The 19,102-nt window shown below is 46.6% G+C and overlaps 1 protein-coding gene and 1 pseudogene across 1 annotated transcript in view; one reads left to right on the forward strand and one right to left on the reverse strand.

The window, feature by feature from the left end:
- LOC124606594 (mucin-1) overlaps nucleotides 1-19,102 on the forward strand; it is a 418,176-nt gene that overhangs the window by 241,324 nt on the left and 157,750 nt on the right. The window lies entirely within an intron of this gene.
- LOC124607878 lies at nucleotides 17,628-17,745 on the reverse strand (annotated as a pseudogene).

The raw sequence follows: 19,102 nt of genomic DNA on the forward strand, positions 1-19,102 counted from the left end.
ATCAGTCCCTAAGCTTACACACTACTTAACCTAAATTATCCTAAGTACAAATCCACACACCCATGCCCGAGGGAGGACTCGAACCTCCGCCGGGACCAGCCGCACAGTCCATGACTGCAGCGCCAGAGACCGCTCGGCTAATCCCGCGCGGCTACTGGGGTAAACACTTTGCCTACTTTTCCCAACGAGTAGTGTGGCCACATTTCCCGATCGGACGCCAAGTCGGAATTGGTGGTCCTCAGATGAAACTATCAAACCGAAAGAAATAACACGTTACATCTGTAGGCCCAAAGACGTTTTTTAACGTTAATATTGGAAAATGATATTACTCTTCTTTTAAGTGAGGTAACAAGAATAATGAAAATGATTTACGTCAGGCGACTGATAAATCAAAAAGTTTGTCGACGGACTTGAGCAATTGCAGCAGGACAGTGCGACAGCCCATACGCCCATAATTCGTATAGAGTGGCTCCAGGAACACTATTACAAGTTTAAACACTTCCAAAAAAATGGCTCAAATGGCTCTGACCACTATGGGACTTAACCTCTTAGGTCATCAGTCCCCTAGAAATTAGAACTACGGAAACCTAACTAGCCAAAGGACATCACACACATCCATGCCCGAGGCAGGATTCGAACCTGCGACCGTAGCGGTCGCGCGGTTCCAGACTGTAGCGCCTAGAACCGCTCGGCCACACCGGGCGGCTAAATACTTCCGCTGGCCACCAATCTTCCCAGACATGAACATTATTGAGCATATCTGGGATGCTTTGCAACGGATTTATCGACGGCCCTGCAGGATTCAAGGTGTCGGTTCCCTCCAGCACGGCTTCAGACATTAGTCGAGTCCATGCCACGTCGTGTTGCGACTCTTCTGCATGCTCACGGGCGCCCTACACGATGTTAGGCAGGTGTACCAGTTTCTTTGGCTCTTCAGGGTAGTACTTGATGCAAAATGCTGCTTCCTACCAATTCTCTGACAAGTTTCTTTTCCCAAGGTGTATAAAGAGACGTCGGGTAAACTGTGAAAAGCAAACGCCTTTAAAAACCGCAGTGTCAGGCCAGACCACCACCATTTAGTTGGATTAAGGTAAAGCTGGCTAATACACTACTGGCCATTAAAATTGCTACACCAAGAAGAAATGCAGATGATAAAGGGCTATTCATTGTACAAATACATTATACCAGAACTGACATGTGATTACAGTTTCACGCAATTTGGTTGCATAGATAGAGAGAAATCAGTACCCAGACCAACCACCTCTGGCCGTAATAACGGCCTTGATACGCCAGGGCATTGCGTCTAACAGAGCTTGGATGGCGTGTACAGGTACTGGTGCCCATGCAGCTTCAACACGATACCACAGTTCATCAAGAGTAGTGACTGGCGTATTGTGACGAGCCAGTTGCTCGGCCGCCATTGACCAGACGTTTTCAGTTGGTGAGAGATCTGGAGAATGTGATGGCCAGGGCAGCAGTCGAACATTTTCTGTATCCACAAAGGCCCGTAAAGGACCTGCAACATGCGGTCGTGCATTATCCTGCTGTAATGTTCGGTTTCGCAAGGATCGAATGAAGGGTAGAGCCACGGGTCGTAACACATCTGAAATGTAACGTCCACTGCTCAAAGTGCCGTCAATGCGAACAAGAGGTGACCGAGACGTGAAACCAATGGCACCCAATGCCATCACGTTGGGTGATACTCCAGTATGGCGATGACGAATACACGCTTCCAATGTGCGTTCACCGCGATGTCGCCAGAGACGGATGCGACTATCATGATGCTGTAAACAGAACCTGGATTCATCCGCAAAAATGACGTTTTGCCATTCGTGCACCCAGGTACACCATCGCAGGCGCTCCTGTCTGTCAAGGGGAACCGCAGCCACGGTCTCCGAGGTGATAGTCCATGCTGCTGCAAACGTCGTCGAACTGTTCGTGCGGATGGTTGTTGTCTTGCAAACGTGCCCGTCTGTTGACTCAGGGATCGAGACGTGGCTGCACGAACCGTTACAGCCATGCGGATAAGATGCCTGTCATCTCGACTGCTACTGATACAAGGCCGTTGGTATCCAGCACGGCGTTCCGTATTACCCTCCTGGGCCAACCGATTCCGCATTCTGCTAACAGTCATTAGAATTCGACCAACGCGAGAAGCAATGTCGCGATACGATAAACCGATACGATAAACTGCAATCGCGATGGGCTACAATCCGACCTTTATCAAAGCCGGAAACGTGACGTTACGCAATTCTCCTCCTTACACGAGGCATCACAACAGCGTTTCACCAGGCAACGCCGCTCAACTGCTGTTTGTGTATGAGAAATCGGTTGGAAACTGACCGCACGTCAGCACGTTATAGGTGTCGCCACCGGCGCCAATCTCGTGTGAATGCTCTGAATCATGCATATGACAGCATCTTCTTCCTATCGGTTAAGTTTCGCGTCTGTAGCACGTCATCTTCGTGGTGTGGCAATTTTAATGGCCAGTAGTGTATTGTCAGGCGGGAGAATAATCCCAGTCCCCCGGAAACGGAGAAACCGGCTGTGACGCTCACTAGCAGTAGCCGACGGGTGCGGCCAGGAACTGAGGTGTTACCAGCGCAGAGTCGGCGAGGAAAATTCCGATCCGGCTGGTCGGGAACTGGAAACGCCGCAGCACGCATCCCGCAGCGGGCATTATCTCGCCGACTCCGCAATGCAGTGGAGAAGCGACGTCAGACTGAGCCCGTGGGACGGGCAGGCAGCTGGAGCGGCCCAGCACTGCCCGGACGGAAGACGTTCTGCTGTGACTGGCTGTGTCCGAGATCTGCGACGGCCGCTGACAGGTGCAGGCCGCGCAAGGCAGCCGCGGCGGGAAAAAGAGCCGCTTTGATCTCGTCTCGTCTCGTCTCGTCTCGTCAGCTTGCCTCCCCGGCGCTTGGGACGGTGTGCCCGCGCGGCCGCTCACGGCCCTTTACCGCGCGCCAGTTAGATCGCTCTTTGACAACTGCGCTCCCGCCGATGAAGTCCTCCGCTTCGCTGCAGATGCAGAGACAGCTTACGTCTCCATCGTCAGTGCAAGGATTAAAATGATTCACAGACGATCGAAACTTTGCACTGATGACGATGTGAAATACTTTTGTTTCCAAACCTTGTATCGAAATCTGGTAGAAAATCCATCTTAAAAGTTGTATCATGGCCAAGATACAATCAACAGCTTTACCGGGCGATAGCAGTGGTAATTTATCGATGACTGTGCCACTACAGGGTGAAAAGTATTTGAACCGAGAAACTCTGGGACGTAGTAGAGGACATAAAAACAAATATTTTTCCCTAATGTCATTTTTTCGTATGAGTAGTATTAAAACCGGTAGAGGAAGATTTATCTGGCGACAAATTAATTAAACCAACAGACACTTTTCCATTTTTTTATGACCAAGAGACAACACATTAACACAACCCGATTTCAATTACAGTAGATTTTCAAAAATGCCTCCATTGACACGTAAACAAAGGTTACACCGTCGGATCATGTTCTGTCTGACACGGGCAAAAACCCCAGGAGTTCCTGAATCGTTCCTGCTGCTGCTGCTATCCGGGCAACCAGATCCTCTTCTGATGCAACAGGAGTTGCGTAAACAAGGTTGCGCATCTCTCCCCACACAAAAAAGTCCAGAGGGGACATATCTGGGGACCGAGCAGGCCATGGTACAGGACCACTTCTGCCAATCCACGTTTCTGGGAACCGTCGGTCCAGGAATCGACGCACACGACGACTGAAATGTGCCGGCGCCCCGTCATGTTGGAACCACATACGTTAACTTGTAGGGAGCGGGACGTCTTCCAGCAATTCTGGCAATGCTCTGGCGAGAAAATTGTAATAGTGCCTGTCATTTAATTTGCCTAGGTAGCAGATACGGCCCAGTTAAACAGTCCCCAACAACACCGACCCACACATTAACGAAGAACCGCACGAGCGCCAGTAACTGTGGCATGTGGGTTATCCTTACTCCAAACATAGGAATTGTGCATGTTGAAGACTCCATCACGCTCGAACGTTGCTTCATCGGTAAGCAACACAGAAGTTGGAAATGTAGGATGCATTTCACACTGTTCCAGGTACCACTGCGAAAACTGTCATCTGGCTGGATAATCAACTGGTTCCAGGTTGTGGACACGCTGTAAGTGAAATGGACGTAACAATTGCTCTCGAAGGACTGTTCGTACATTCGTCTGATTCGTCTCCATGTTACGTGCAATTGCACGAGTGCTAATTGAAGGATCCCGCTCCACATGCTGCAAGACAGCTTCCTCAACTTGCTGCGTTCTTACCGTGCGACGGCGTCCCTGTCCAGGCAATCTGCTAAATGACCCGGTCTCACGCAGACGTTGGTACACAGCAGCAAAGGTCGTATGACAAGGGATACGGCGATTAGGATATTGTTGTTGATAAACCCGCTGTGCCGCTCGTCCGTTGTGGTGCGCTACGTAGTACGCACCAACCATATCACTGTACTCACTCCAGGTGTATCGCTCCATTAGTAAACACAGACAGTGCACCACTACACTGGTGGACAGCAGTTGCCAACACCTGAAGAGCGTAATACGATCTCTAACAACTGAAGAGCGTTGTACGGCCTACACCGGTTTAAATACTCCTCATAGGAAAAAATGACATTAGGGAAAAATATTTCTTTTGATGTCCCGTACAACCTACCAGAGTCTGTCGCTTCAAATATTTTTCACCCTGTATACAGGGTGGTCCATTGATCGTGACCGGGCCAAATGTGTGACGAAATAAGCGTCAAACGAAAAAACTACAAAGCACGAAACTTGTCTAGCTTGAAGGGGGAAACCAGATGGCGCTATGGTTGGCCCCCTAGATGGCGGTGCCATAGGTCAAACGGATATCAACTGCGTTTTTTTTAAAATAGGAACCCCCATCTTCTGTTACATATTCGTGTACTACGTAAAGAAATATGAATGTTTTAGTTGGACCTCTTTTTTCGCATTGTGATAGATGGCGCTGTAATAGTCACAAACGTGTAAGTGCGTGGTGTCATGTAACATTCCGCCAGTGCGGACGGTATTTGCTTCGTGATACATTACCCATGTTAAAATGGATCGTTTACCAATTGCGGAACAGGTCGATATCGTGTTGATGCTTGGTTATTGTGATCAAAATGCCCGACGGGCGTGTGCTATGTATGCTGCTCGGTATCCTGGACGACATCATCCAAGTGTTCGGACCGTTCGCCGGATAGTAACGTTATTTAAGGAAACAGGGAGTGTTCAGCCACATGTGAAACGTGACCCACGACCCGCAACAAATGATGAAGTACGTGTTTTAGCTGCTGTCGCGGCTAATCCGCACATCAGTAGCAGGGAAATTGCGCGACAATCGGGAATCTCAAAAACGTCGTAGTCGAGAATGCTACATCAACATCGATTGCACCCGTACCATATTTCTATGCACCGGGAATTACACGGCGACGACTTTGAACGTCGTGTACAGTTCTGTCACCGGGCACGAGAGAAATTACGGAACGCTGACAGACCTTTTGCACGCGTTCTATTTAGCGACGAAGCGTCATTCACCAACAGCGGTAACGTAAACCGGCATAATATGCACTATTGGGCTGCGACAAGTGGAACATCAGCGACCTTGGCGGGTTAATGTATGGTGCGGCATTATGGGAGGAAGGATAATTGGCCCCCATTTTAGCGATGGCAATCTAAATGTTGCAATGGATGCTGATTTCCTACGTAATGTTCTACCCAGATTACTACAAGATGGTTCAAATGTCTCTGAGCACTATGGGACTTAACTGCTGCGGTCATCGGTCCACTAGAACTTAGAACTACTTAAACCTAACTAACCTAAGGACAGCACACACATCCATGCCCGAGGCAGGATTCGAACCTGCGACCGTCGCGGTCACGCGGTTCCAGACTGTAGCGCCTAGAACCGCACGGCCACTCCGGCCGGCCCACCACAAGATGTTTCACTGCATGACAGGATGGCGATGTACTTCCAAGATGAAGGATGTCCGGCACATAGTTCGCTTGCGGTTGAAGCGGTATTGAATAGCGTATTTCATGACAGGTGGATAGGTCGCCGAAGCACCATACCATGGCCCGCACGTTCACCGGATCGGACGTCCGCGGATTTCTTTCTAAAGGAAAGTTGAAGGATATTTGCCATCGTGATCCACCGACAACGTCTGACAAGATGCGTCAGCGCATTGTCGATGCATGTGTGAACATTACGGAAGGCGAACTACTCGCTGTTGAGAGGAATGTCGTTGCACGTATTGACAAATGCATTGAGGTTGGCCGGCCGGTGTGGCCGTGCGGTTAAAGGCGCTTCAGTCTGGAACCGCGTGACCGCTACGGTCGCAGGTTCGAATCCTGCCTCGGGCATGGATGTGTGTGATGTCCTTAGGTTAGTTAGGTTTAATTAGTTCTAAGTTCTAGGCGACTGATGACCTCAGAAGTTAAGTCCCATAGTGCTCAGAGCCATTTGAACCATTTGAACCATTGAGGTTGACGGACATCATTTTGAGCATTTATTCCACTAATGTGGTATTTGCAGGTAATCACGCTGTAACAGCATGCGTTCTCAGAAATGGTAAGTTCACAAAGGTACATGTATCACATTGGAACAACCGAAATAAAATGTTCAAACGTACCTACGTTCTGACTTTTATTTAAAAAAACCTACCTGTTATCAGTTGTTCGTCTAAAATTGTGAGCCATATGTTTGTGACTATTACAGCGCCATCTATCACAAAGCGAAAAAAGTGGTCCAACTAAAACATTCATATTTCTTTGCATACTACACGAATATGTAATAAAAATGGGGTTTCCTATTTTTAAAAAAAAACGCAGTTGATATCCGTTTGACCTGTGGCAGCGCCATCTAGCGGGCCAACCATAGCGCCATCTGGTTTCCCCCTTCAAGCTAGACAAGTTTCGTTCTTTGTAGTTTTTTCGTTTGACGCTTATTTCGTGAGATATTTGGCCCTGTATATTACGTGGATGTAGAAAGTGATATCAGCACTACTTCCCGATTTCCAGTAGAGACAGTAGAGACAGTGGTGGCGCTGCAGTGAAGCAGCCACCGGTGGGTCGCAGGCGTCGGCAGGTAAGGAGATTGAGTAGCGACGTTAGGGCCCCGGCGCACGTAGCGCTTCTGCCCGGCCGGCAGCCCTGCCCTGCCCTGCCCTGCCCGGCGCGGCTGACGGCTAAGGCGGAGCGGAGGCGAGGCCAGGCGAGGCTCGCTGCACCTGTTGCGTGGCCCGGCTGGAATGCGAGCCGCCGCCGCCGCCGCTGCTCCAGTTGCCCTGCAATGCCCTGCGACGCGACCGGTCGGCCGGCCTACCGGCTCCCGCGGCTCGCCTCCGCTCGCTTCTTCATTTGGCCAGCACCGCCAGACACGGCGCACCGCCACCGCCGTCCAGACTGCTAGCTAGCTCTCTCTCTCTCTCTCTCTCTCTCTCTCTCTCTCCCTCCCCCCCTCCCTCTGCCCCTCCCTGCGTTCCTCTCCTAGTCTATTTCTTCTTCCAGCTCTTCTTCTCCTGCTCCTCTACTCCATCTTCTTCTTCTACTAACCCCTCTTTTCCTCACTTAGACACCCTCTTCCGCACTACCTTACTACCTCTCTCTCCACACTAGAGATGGGGATCCGCTCCTGAACTAATTCATAGAGTTGAATCTTTCCAAGGAGTGAACAATCAGTGATTCAGAAAAAAAGAACGGTAGCTCCAAACGTTTCCCACAGCAGAGAGAGAGAGTCGGAGTAGACCAGTGGGGCCTCTGCTGGTCAGAGCACAGTGCACGCCACACAACACAGCCAGCGCCGGCCTCTGCCCTGCTTCACCTTGGCTGCCTGCATTGTGCAGTGCCCCCTTGGATATTGTGTTTCACACATGCCGTGCCGTCTCTGTGCTTCCTCTGCCGCGTGCAGTGTCTGGGGCAGCTTTAACTTAGCATCGCACTCTGTCGGCGATCGTTTCAGTCGCACGTCCTGCCCTCTGGGCAGTTGATTTGAGCAACAGGACAGAGAGCCTCCTAGCGGAGAACATAAGAACTACTTGCAACAACCTGCTCGCAAGAGAACGGACGATTTGTCTCGGAGCTGGTGACTGGTGGCCGTTCACCGCTCCCCCCACCCTCGGAACTCGCCCGCTCAACGCTCACCCCACCGTTCTCGACTCTAGCCAGAGCGTTGAGCAAAGCAACTCAGGTGTCACTCTGGTCTCTGCGGTCTTAGCTCGCGCAGTAATACAGCACGTGGCTCGACCTGCTTGACTCAGTGCCTCTGCATCGGAGTTCGTCTCTACTGGATATTGTTCTTCGTAGTAACACCGTTATGTACGAGTATATTACATAATTATGTTATGTATACATCATTTGTTTTTATTTTATTTTTATTTGTTTAAACTGATCAGATTAGGTTCCTGATGGCTCCTCTTACTATAGGATTTTTTATTATGGTCACTCGAATTTACACTTTAATTACGAGTGAACCGATAAACGTATAGCAAAAGTGATACACCAATATTTTCCTTGTTTTATTCTGCGGAAGGCTATATGCAGCACTTTGGTCTTACAGTCAAATTTATATATTTCTTTCTTATTGTAGTACGGATTTTGCGATTTTAGGCGTCTTTGGAAGGAAATGCTCACTTTAAAAATATATGGCTTGCGATGTATTTGTACGAGGTTAATGAAATTTTAATACATTATAGCCAAATATATTGTTAATGTAAATCTGAAGTTACAACATTTTCCGATCACCCAAAAAACCACGATAGTGCAAAATAAATCGATAATCAAAAACTTTGTCATATCGTGGAAATTTCAATAAACAATACAAAATTCTTACTCATTATCTGTGTTACTTCAAAATAGGATCAAATAAGATCAAAATACAGGTATAGTACTGGAATAAACCAAGTTTAAAGGGCAATGTGCCTTCCATTTATTTTCTGTTGTGAATGAGTGGTGAGTCATGAAAAAGAGCTAGTTCATTTCAGGGAGTGAACAGTTCTGATCCGATCTCTGACAAGAACAGTTTTGCCCATCTCTACTCCACACCACCTCTATCTTTTATCACCCACATTGCTCACAATCCACTCTCCCTCCCCCACCTCCTCTTTTTCTCAGTCTCTCCGTTATTAATCATTTTCACTTTTTCTGCTCCTTGTCTGTAATTTTTCCCTGCTCTCTCAACTCACAATAGTGCTATTCCCTATTATTTCTTCTATTTCTACTCACCCACTTTAACGCTCTACCTTTACCTCCTTAACTCTCTCACTTACCGCCTTACTCCTAATTTTCTTTATTTTCTCTCCTTCTTCGTAGCTGCTTCCTCGTCTTCATATTCTTATATATCATCTTTTTATTATTATTTATATCTTCTGTTTTCCTTTTTCTACACCTTCACTCTCTTCTCCTAGTCTTCTCCTTGTCCTTTATGTTACTCCTCCTCCTCGTCCTCCTCCTCATCATCATCATCATCATCATCATCATCATCATCATCATCATCATCTCTTTCTTCTACCTCTTACCCCATTGATTCACATACGCACATTATACTGGCTGAAATGGAGCCCCATCGATAAATTTTGTGGACTGGCAAGACAGCCAATCCACGAGGACGGGAGGCCAAAGGGCATGCGTTCAAGCTCACGCAGGTTGGCGTGAGGTCTGGAACAGTTAAAGGAGTTGAGTCTAGTAAAAAAAGTACGTAGCTTCTGGAATACTTAACTTTAATCCATAATTGGTGAACATCGGTCTGACGGTACATGCGTCACAAGATAAATAGCAATTGATAATGGCGCCTTGCTAGGTCGTAGCAAATGACGTAGCTGAAGGATATGCTAACTATCGTCTCGGCAAATGAGAGCGTAATTTGTCAGTGAACCATCGCTAGCAAAGTCGGCTGTACAACTGGGGCGAGTGCTAGGAAGTCTCTCTAGACCTGCCGTGTGGCGGCGCTCGGTCTGCAATCACTGATAGTGGCGACACGCGGGTCCGACGTATACTAGCGGACCGCGGCCGATTTAGAGGCTACCACCTAGCATGTGTGGTGTCTGGCGGTGACACCACAATAAACATTCAGAGGTTTAGATGTGTCTTCTGAGTAATTTCATATAAGGGATCCACAGTCTCCGATGGCTCATTACAGAGTAATAACGTCATTGTAATTTATTCAGTTCGTTATTTATTTATTTATTTATTTATTTGCTACTTTCTTTCAGACTGTTATATAAATACAGGAATAGACCAAATGTTGTACATGAATTGGCATGAATGTAGCGCATAATATTGTAACAGAATTTCAAATGTGTTAGTATAAAACAGCACCAGCTGCATTGCCATAAGATCATCAAAAATAAGCTCTATCGCCAAATTAAGGGACTACTTGACTGAGTAGCGACTCCCATCTCATAAACTGACAGTGGTCAGGAGTGCAGTGCGCTGAGCACATGCCCGTCCACATCCTTATCCAGTGACATCTACGAGCTGAAGATGGGATGGTGTTTGGTCGGTACCATTTAACCTTCCTCTGTCTGTTCAAACGGAGTTTAGTTTTGGTATAACTAAGCATCATCGTATTTAAGGGAAGCATCTACATAAAAAAGAAAAATAATTTTTTTAAAAGTCTGCGTACTCCAGTTGGCTCTCTGACTCATAGGTAATGTTCAGCTGGAATCAAGAAGGCACGTACGACCGGTCTGTATTGCTAAATCTTAAATTTTGTAGTTTATAATTCTGAAATGCACTATTATATAATACTACACTACACTACTATACTTGGTATTAGAGCCAAGCTAGAGTTCTCATTTGTCTGGATACACAGGGGCCGGCGTGATGAGTTACAGCTCAGGATTCATGGGGTCTGCGGTGCTGTGCCACCCAAAGTACAGTGATTATAAGATGGCTGTCAGTCTCATGAAACCCTTCCTGGTCGTCGCTGAGATCTCGCTGCGATCCGGAAGGCTGCTGCAGGTGGATATTCTGCCATGGTGCATCACGTTGTCGTGATGTACGGCCTCTTCTTGCTCATCTCTCAGCCATATTGGTTTGCACTTCATAAGCTGATATTTTAGCTGTCAAAGAGTTTAACTTATGCCGCAGTTCCTCATTACTTATTAAGGTATAGACGGTTGTGTTGCCAGAGACGTTCCTGCTCTGGCCTGTAACATCTTGTCTAATGGCACATCCCCAGACGATGTGGCCTGGGATGCCGATTGCTTCTCATTCTCGAGTACCTGTGTTGTGTTGCCGTATTTTCAGTAAGTAGCTGGGATATGGACCATACCCCAAGAGGTAGTGCATAGCTCCCTCGGCCGAATGAAACTATATTCTTGATATTTTTTATGTTAGGAAGGAACTGATAAGAAACTTCCTGGCAGATTAAAACTGTGTGCCCGACCGAGACTCGAACTCGGGACCTTTGCCTTTCGTGGGCAACTGCTCTACTAACTGAGCTACCGAAGCACGATTCACGCCCGGTACTCACAGCTTTACATCTGCCAGTACCTCGTCTCCTACCTTCCAAACTTTACAGTAGCTCTCCTGCGAACCTTGCCGAACTAGCACTCCTGAAAGAAAGGATATTGCGGAGGCATGGCTTAGCCACAGCCTGGGGGATGTTTCCAGAATGAGATTTCACTCTGCAGCGGAGTGTGCGCTGATATGAAACTTCCTGGCAGATTAAAACTGTGTGCCCGACCGAGACTCGAACTCGGGACCTTTGCCTTTCGCGGGCAAGTGCTCTACCAACTGAGCTACCCAAGCACGACTCACGCCCGGTACTCACAGCTTTACTTCTGCCAGTACCTCGTGTCCTACCTTGCAAACTTCACAGAAGCTCTCCTGCGAACCTTGCAGAACTAGCACTCCTGAAAGAAAGGATATTGCGGAGGCATGGCTTAGCCACAGCCTGGGGGATGTTTCCAGAATGAGATTTCACTCTGCAGCGGAGTGTGCGCTGATATGAAACTTCCTGGCAGATTAAAACTGTGTGCCCGACCGAGACTCGAACTCGGGACCTTTGCCTTTCGCGGGCAAGTGCTCTACCAACTGAGCTGATTCAGGAACTGATAAGTTCTCCTCCCTATTTCTGCCCTGTCCCAGATTTCTTGCCAGTGTCTACGAATGCAAGCCTTCGTTCCCTTTTTCGATGTGGCTCTTGTGCCCAGTATCTCGTTTATAATTTTCTCACTTTTTGGGCCAATACTGTTGACCTCTCTTTCTTACTGCTAGGTCTAGTCTCCTATCGCAGTCACGTTGCTTCTATGAAAATACCTTCATAACATTGAAGAAGCCTGTAGTATGCAATAACCAAAACTTACGACACACAGCACACAAACACCGAGTAGACGCCATACCAATAAACTCACAAGGGGAGGCCGCCAACTGTGAAATTCAGATTCAATTCATACTGCGCATAATAAAAGCTCATGGCCAGAGGTGTAATGTGGCAAAGCACCAAGATGCACTTCCCAGCCGTTGTCGAGAAAATCGACAGTTAAAAGAAACCGTTGGCGTGAAATACTCTCTAAGATTATTAATTTTCTACAGAGTCGTGGCGCAACGGTAAGCGCTCGGGTTCGTAATCCGAAGGTCGCCGGATCGAATCTCGCGCCATGCAACTTTTTTTTTAGCATTTGTTTTTTGTAATTCAAATGCGTGTATATACACACACACACACACACACACACACACACACACACATACATATATATATATATATATATATATATATATATATATATATATAAATAATTCCCGGCAATCAGTTGCAACAATTATGCATATAATAAGTTGTTGAAAGTCGTTTGTCGTGAAAACAAAGTTGTATTTCACAAACGTTATTAATTGTCTTCATAATGTTAACCACGTATAGTTAACGGAAGACGTAGAAACGATATTCCGAAACGAATACGTATAGCGTAAGTCAAACGTTCGAATTAGAATAGAAACCCCATGAACGGAAATTTGCTGTGGCAGGTATGAAATATAAACTCCGTTACTCGCTCGTTACACTTGAAGGACAGATATGGGCCGAAACGAGCCGCCGCATAACAGCGTAGTTGCCTGCTAACTTCGAAAGAAGGTAGATGCGGCCCCTAGCGCAACTTATAACATCGTCGAAAATCAGTGCGGACGTGAGAGCTTTCGTACACACTGTTAAAAAAACGGAAAAATGGAGGCGGTACAATTGGAGAGCGATCCGCCTTCACCAACATGCATAAGCAATTCATTAATAGTTTATGTGTGTGTGTTTATATATATATAGGGTGATTCAAAAAGAATACCACAACTTTAGGAATTTAAAACTCTGCAACGACAAAAGGCAGAGCTAAGCACTATCTGTCGGCGAATTAAGGGAGCTATAAAGTTTCATTTAGTTGTACATTTGTTCGCCATTTCAGCCAATAAAGTTTTTGGTCCCTTTTTCTTCGAAGGTGCTACTGTAACTGGACTACAGTATCTGGAGAGGTTAGGGAATTGGCTGTTCCCTCAGCTCGAACAAGAAGCACAACAATTCATATTTCAGCAGGATGGAGCGCCACCACATTGGCACTTATCTGTCCGTAACTACCTGAACGTCAACTACCCGAGGCGATGGATCGGCCGCCAGGCAGCCCGTGACAGAGCACTTCATCACTGGCCTCCAAGAAGCCCTGATCTTACCCCCTGCGATTTTTTCTTATGGGGGTATGTTAAGGATATGGTGTTTCGGCCACCTCTCCCAGCCACCATTGATGAATTGAAACGAGAAATAACAGCAGCTATCCAAACTGTTACGCCTGATATGCTACAGAGAGTGTGGAACGAGTTGGAGTATCGGTTTGATATTGCTCGTGTGTCTGGAGGGGGCCATATTGAACATCTCTGAACTTGTTTTTGAGTGAAAAAAACCTTTTTAAATACTATTTGTAATGATGTATAACAGAAGGTTATATTGTGTTTCTTTCATTAAATACACATTTTTAAAGTTGTGGTATTCTTTTTGAATCACCCTGAATGTATATATATATATATATATATATATATATATATATATATATATATATATTTGAATTACAAAAAACTAATAATAAAAAAATTTTGCATGGCGCGAGATTCGATCCGGCGACCTTCGGATTACGAACCCCAGCGCTTACCGCTGCGCCACGACGTTGTAGAAAATCATTAACTTACAGAGTATTTCACGCCAACGGTTTCTTTTGACTGTGGATTTTCTCTACAACGGCTGAGAAGTGCATCTTGGTGCTTTGCCACATTACACCTCTGGCCATGAGCTTTTATTATGCGCAGTATGAATCGAATCTGAATTTCACAATTGGCGGCCTCCCCTTGTCAGAAGGTATTCCTGAGCAGCCTCTGAAAGTCTGAAGTTCATATATGGTGTTGGGGGGGTACAAGTGCAGATGTTTCTACTGATAACTGTGGACAGTGTACTGAACAACGGGACGTCAGTATTCATTTGCAGACCAGTAATTATAGTTCTTACGGGGAGTATGTTTGTAGGTTGGTTAGTACCTCCAGATACGCCTGGCACAAGCAACCCATTAGTGCTCGCTTTCCCCTCGACAGCCGGTCGGGTAGTGAAGTGACGACGCTTGGACGCAAAACGGATAATTTATACTGACAGGTGTAGTCCACTTTGTGATGCAGTTACGACCGTACAGAGAACATCAGGTAGTAAATTATGTGATGTGTTTGCGGGAAGACCGTTACACACAGAGGGGGGGGGGGGGGGGGGAGGGGTGGACATTAAACCCACTGCACTGAAGCTGGTACGTATTAAAGTACAGTTACCACAGTATCTGTACCAGTACCTGTAACACCCAGTATATAATGAGCATTTGGTATACAACGGTTGTGCCTGATATCAGAGCAACTGCGTTCAATAACGCCATCTACTGGTGAAATCGTTTTCTTGTCTCCGCTGTTACTACATTTTTTTCAATATAGGGTAAGGTGAGGTAAACCCGACCGCCTTCTATTTGTGAGAAACGGCAAAGCGGAGCGATATCGCGTTAGTGTTACCATATAGAGCATTCTAAATAACGAACATGTCACCTTGACAGCTTTTCCGCATTTAACATTTACACCCTCAACAAAGACAACAAGTGTGATGTCGATTGTTACAATTTAATTTCTGTGCAAATTGCACTACTAGATTTACCTTATTAAATAAAACGATCGCAAAACAAATGGTAAGTGATTTTGTAGTGCATAACTGACCTATTCAGTGTCTGTATCGTTTTTGTTGGAAATTTCGTGTAAAATGTTTCTATGCGTGTTAAATGTTCAAAAATGGATCAAATGGCTCTGAGCACTATGGGACTTAACTTCTGAGGTCATCAGTCCCCTAGAACTTAGAACTACTTAAACCTAAATAACCTAAGGACATCACACACATCCATGCCCGAGGCAGGATTCGAACCTGCGACCGTAGCGGTCGCGCGGTTCCAGACTGAAGCGCCTAGAACCGCTCGGCCACTCCGGCCGGCTGTGTTAAATGAAAAATGGCATTTTTTTATCGTTTATGTGTATGGAATTATTTATTTATGGAAACAAAGTGAATTTTTGTTTATTTTCAGGAAAATGTACGAAATTACAAACGAAAAACGACAAAACGCAATCAAAACGATATTCGCCGAGCAGTTGCTGCAATGCAAATGGGAATGTCTTTACGAGCTGTCGTTAGTGATTTTTTGCAATTAAAATTTACATTCATTTAAATTTCAGTACATTTAGTACTCTACACCTAATTTTTGAATACGTTTTGTTCATTTACGTAAAGAACGTAAATGATTATAATTATTTTCCACAGAAACCGTTCATTTAGAACTATTTCTGTGCAAAATCAGCCAAACAAATAGGGGATCGGATTTACCCCACCATTTTTGAAAATGGCAGAAATGGACGTTTCTTAAAATACGGATATCCCAGAAACTATTGATGGTATAACAAGAATATTTTGCAAACATTTGCTCCTTTATATTACCTATAGTTTAACGTATATAACGTTACGATCCGACCTCGGATAAGCGTTTTATAGCCACAAGAAATTACTAGGTCGGGTTTACCCCACCTTGCCCTATTCTTTTCAATATCTTGTGTCTTACATTTCATGCTACAAATCTAATGATGAGGTTCTTCCAAACCGTGTCATGTGAGCATAAAACTAAATTACTTCGCGCGTAGGACAAGTGTATTAACAGTTGGTGTCAGTATGGCCGCGGATCTCCTAAGTAGTTTTCTTTCTGTGGCGATAAAGTAGTAGACCAGATACAATGGAGAAAATGATACGGCCGAGAATGGCTTAGCAATGGATAGAAGTTGTCTCGACTGGTTCAAGGTATGATAGAACAACAAAACAAAAACTGGGAGGCGTTCAGTGTGTCGACTACAATAAATTATCCGACTTCAGCGCTTACTGAGAATGCCAGGCGGCACAAGTATGACGAATATTAACTCACATCTTCGCGAAGCCGTACTCGAAACTGGCGAGCGCGGTCAGAGGGGGGGCTGTGTGTGCACAGCTCCTCTGAGTGCCTATCTGGGACTGACAAATAGCCTTCGTCGTCACTTGGCAGTAATTTGATGGCCGCGCCGCTGCGGTCGGTCTTTGTCATCCGTCAAGTCTCTGCTCCGCGAAGCCCTCTGCGGTCCGTCACCAGTGTCTGCTGCAGCCGGGTTCGTCTTCCCAGTTACGTAACGGAATGAGGCAGCTCGCAGTGAAATCACAGCGCACGGATGAGATGGCTGGGTCAGCAATGAACAATATATGTCACTGCAGATGACGGATGACGGCCTTCCTATCATCTGCTTCGGTAGATACAACTCAGTGCACGGAGATAGCAAACTGAGCGGCGCGTCTCGATAGTGAAATGCTAATAAGCTCTTCGTGCTAGAATCAACGGCCCCGCCTGTCATACGAGGGTCATTTGAAAAGTCCTGCACACTGCGCATGCGCGACCATTACGGTGGCGTGATCAAGTCGAAATTTATGCCAGTTGTGGGCGAGACCTCAGGCATGACGTACGTATAGGTGTAGGCTGGTTGGCGTGACTGTGTCGTAATTCAGTTTTAAAATCGAAGCTGAAACTGTGTCAGGTCGGATTACACTCTGTGGTCACCCTTCCTTCGTCAAAATCGAATCCCTGCGTGGAAAGAACTCTACGGAAATTTACAACACTTTGAGAGAGATGTATGGGAATAGTGTAGTGGATCGTAGCACAGTGTCATGATAGTCTGCTCGTTTTCGTGAAGGTCAGGTAGGCACTGACTACAACCCAAGAAGCGAAAGACCATCAACCTCAACAGGCTACGCCTCTCACGTTATTGTTAGTGACATTTAGAGAAGGATCGACGAAAAACACCTGAGAAAATTACATAAGAGGCCAGAATGTCTGTCACTTCAGTTTTCAGTGGCCCATCGGGACCATCCGACCGCCGTGTCATCCTCAGCTCAGGATGCGGATAGGAGGGGCGTGTGGTCAGCACACCGCTCACCCGGTCTTTGCGATGGTTTTCTTTGACCGGAGCCGCTACTATTCGGTCGAGTAGCTCCTCAATTGGCATCACGAGGCTGAGTGCACGCCGAAAAATCGCAACAGCGCGTGGCGACCCGGATGGTCACCCATCCAAGTGCCGGCCACGCCCGACAGCGCTTAACTTCGGTGATCTGACGGGAACCGGTGTATCCACAGCGGCAAGGCCGTTGCCCCACTTTTCAGAATAATAACTGATAATTCAAAGATGGGAACAGTTGCTGCCGGATGGTTTCTGCATAATCTGAGGCAAAAGCAGAAACCAGGTCGCAAAAGAATCGAGGAGAAATTGCTTCAACGTTGTCCGCCCCAATAGCTGAATCGTCAGCGCGTTGGAATGCCACGCACGGGGGCCTGGGTTCGGTTCCCGGCTGGGGAGGGAGATTTTCTCCCCTCAGGGACCGGGTGTTGTGCTGTCCTCATCATCATTTCATCCTCATTGTCGACGCCCAAGTCGCCCAGTGTGGCGTCGCACTCAGTAAGACAGTTGCACCTGGCGGCCGAACTTCCCGACTGGGAACTCCCGGCCACTGACGCCTAACGCTTATTTCCATTTCCATTGCTTCAACGTTATCGAACAGAAGGAGAACTGAAACTTCCTGGCAGATTAAAGCTCACAGAAGCTGTTCTGTGAAGTCTGGAAGGTAGGAGACGAGGTACTGGCAAAACTGTGAAGCTGTGAGGACGGGTCGCGAGTCGTGCTTGGGTAGCTCAGTCGGCAGAGCTCTTGCCCGCGAAAGGCAGTGGTCCCGAGTTCGAGTCTCGGTCCGTCACACAGTTTTAATCTGCCGGGAAGTTTCATATCAGCGCACAGTCTGCTGCAGTGTAAAAATCTCATTCTGAAAAAGGCTATTGCACTTGATGAAACCTGTGTACGAGATTTTGAGCCACAATCGAAAACTATAGACTTTCCACTCCCGAAAAAAATCCAGCCGCCAACAATCAAAGGTGAAACTGATGATGATGATCTTTTCGTACCATTTGAATGGAGTCATAGTTACAAATAGGGTGCCCCAGGAGACGTCTGTAAAAGGCGCGTACTACAGACAGCACATGTATTATTAATTAAGGCGATGACGGCCAATAATTCCTTCAGTGTAGATGTACATCAACCACAAACTCTTACGGGAATCGGCGAGATGCCACGAGTAATGCCGATAATGAGCAGGCGCTCTACATAAGTAGTGTATGGTATAAGTTAAGAATTCCTATCAGGAAACATGCTACATCTGCATCTACATGGTTACTCTGCAATTCACACTTAAGTGCCTGGCAGAGGGTTCATCGAACCATTTTCATACTACTTCTCTACCATTCCACTCTCGAGTGGCGCGTGGGAAAAAGGAACACCTAAATCTTTCTGTTCGAGCTCTGATTTCTCTCATTTTATTATGATGATCATTTCTCTCTACGTAGGTGAGCGTCAAAAAAATATTTTCGCATTCGGAAGAGAAAGTTCGTGATTGAAATTTCGTAAATAGATCTCGCCGCAAAGAAAATTGCCTTTGTTTCAGTGACTGCCACCCCAACTC

The sequence above is a fragment of the Schistocerca americana genome, chromosome 3, assembly GCF_021461395.2.
Source record: "Schistocerca americana isolate TAMUIC-IGC-003095 chromosome 3, iqSchAmer2.1, whole genome shotgun sequence".
Lineage (NCBI taxonomy): Eukaryota > Metazoa > Arthropoda > Insecta > Orthoptera > Acrididae > Schistocerca > Schistocerca americana.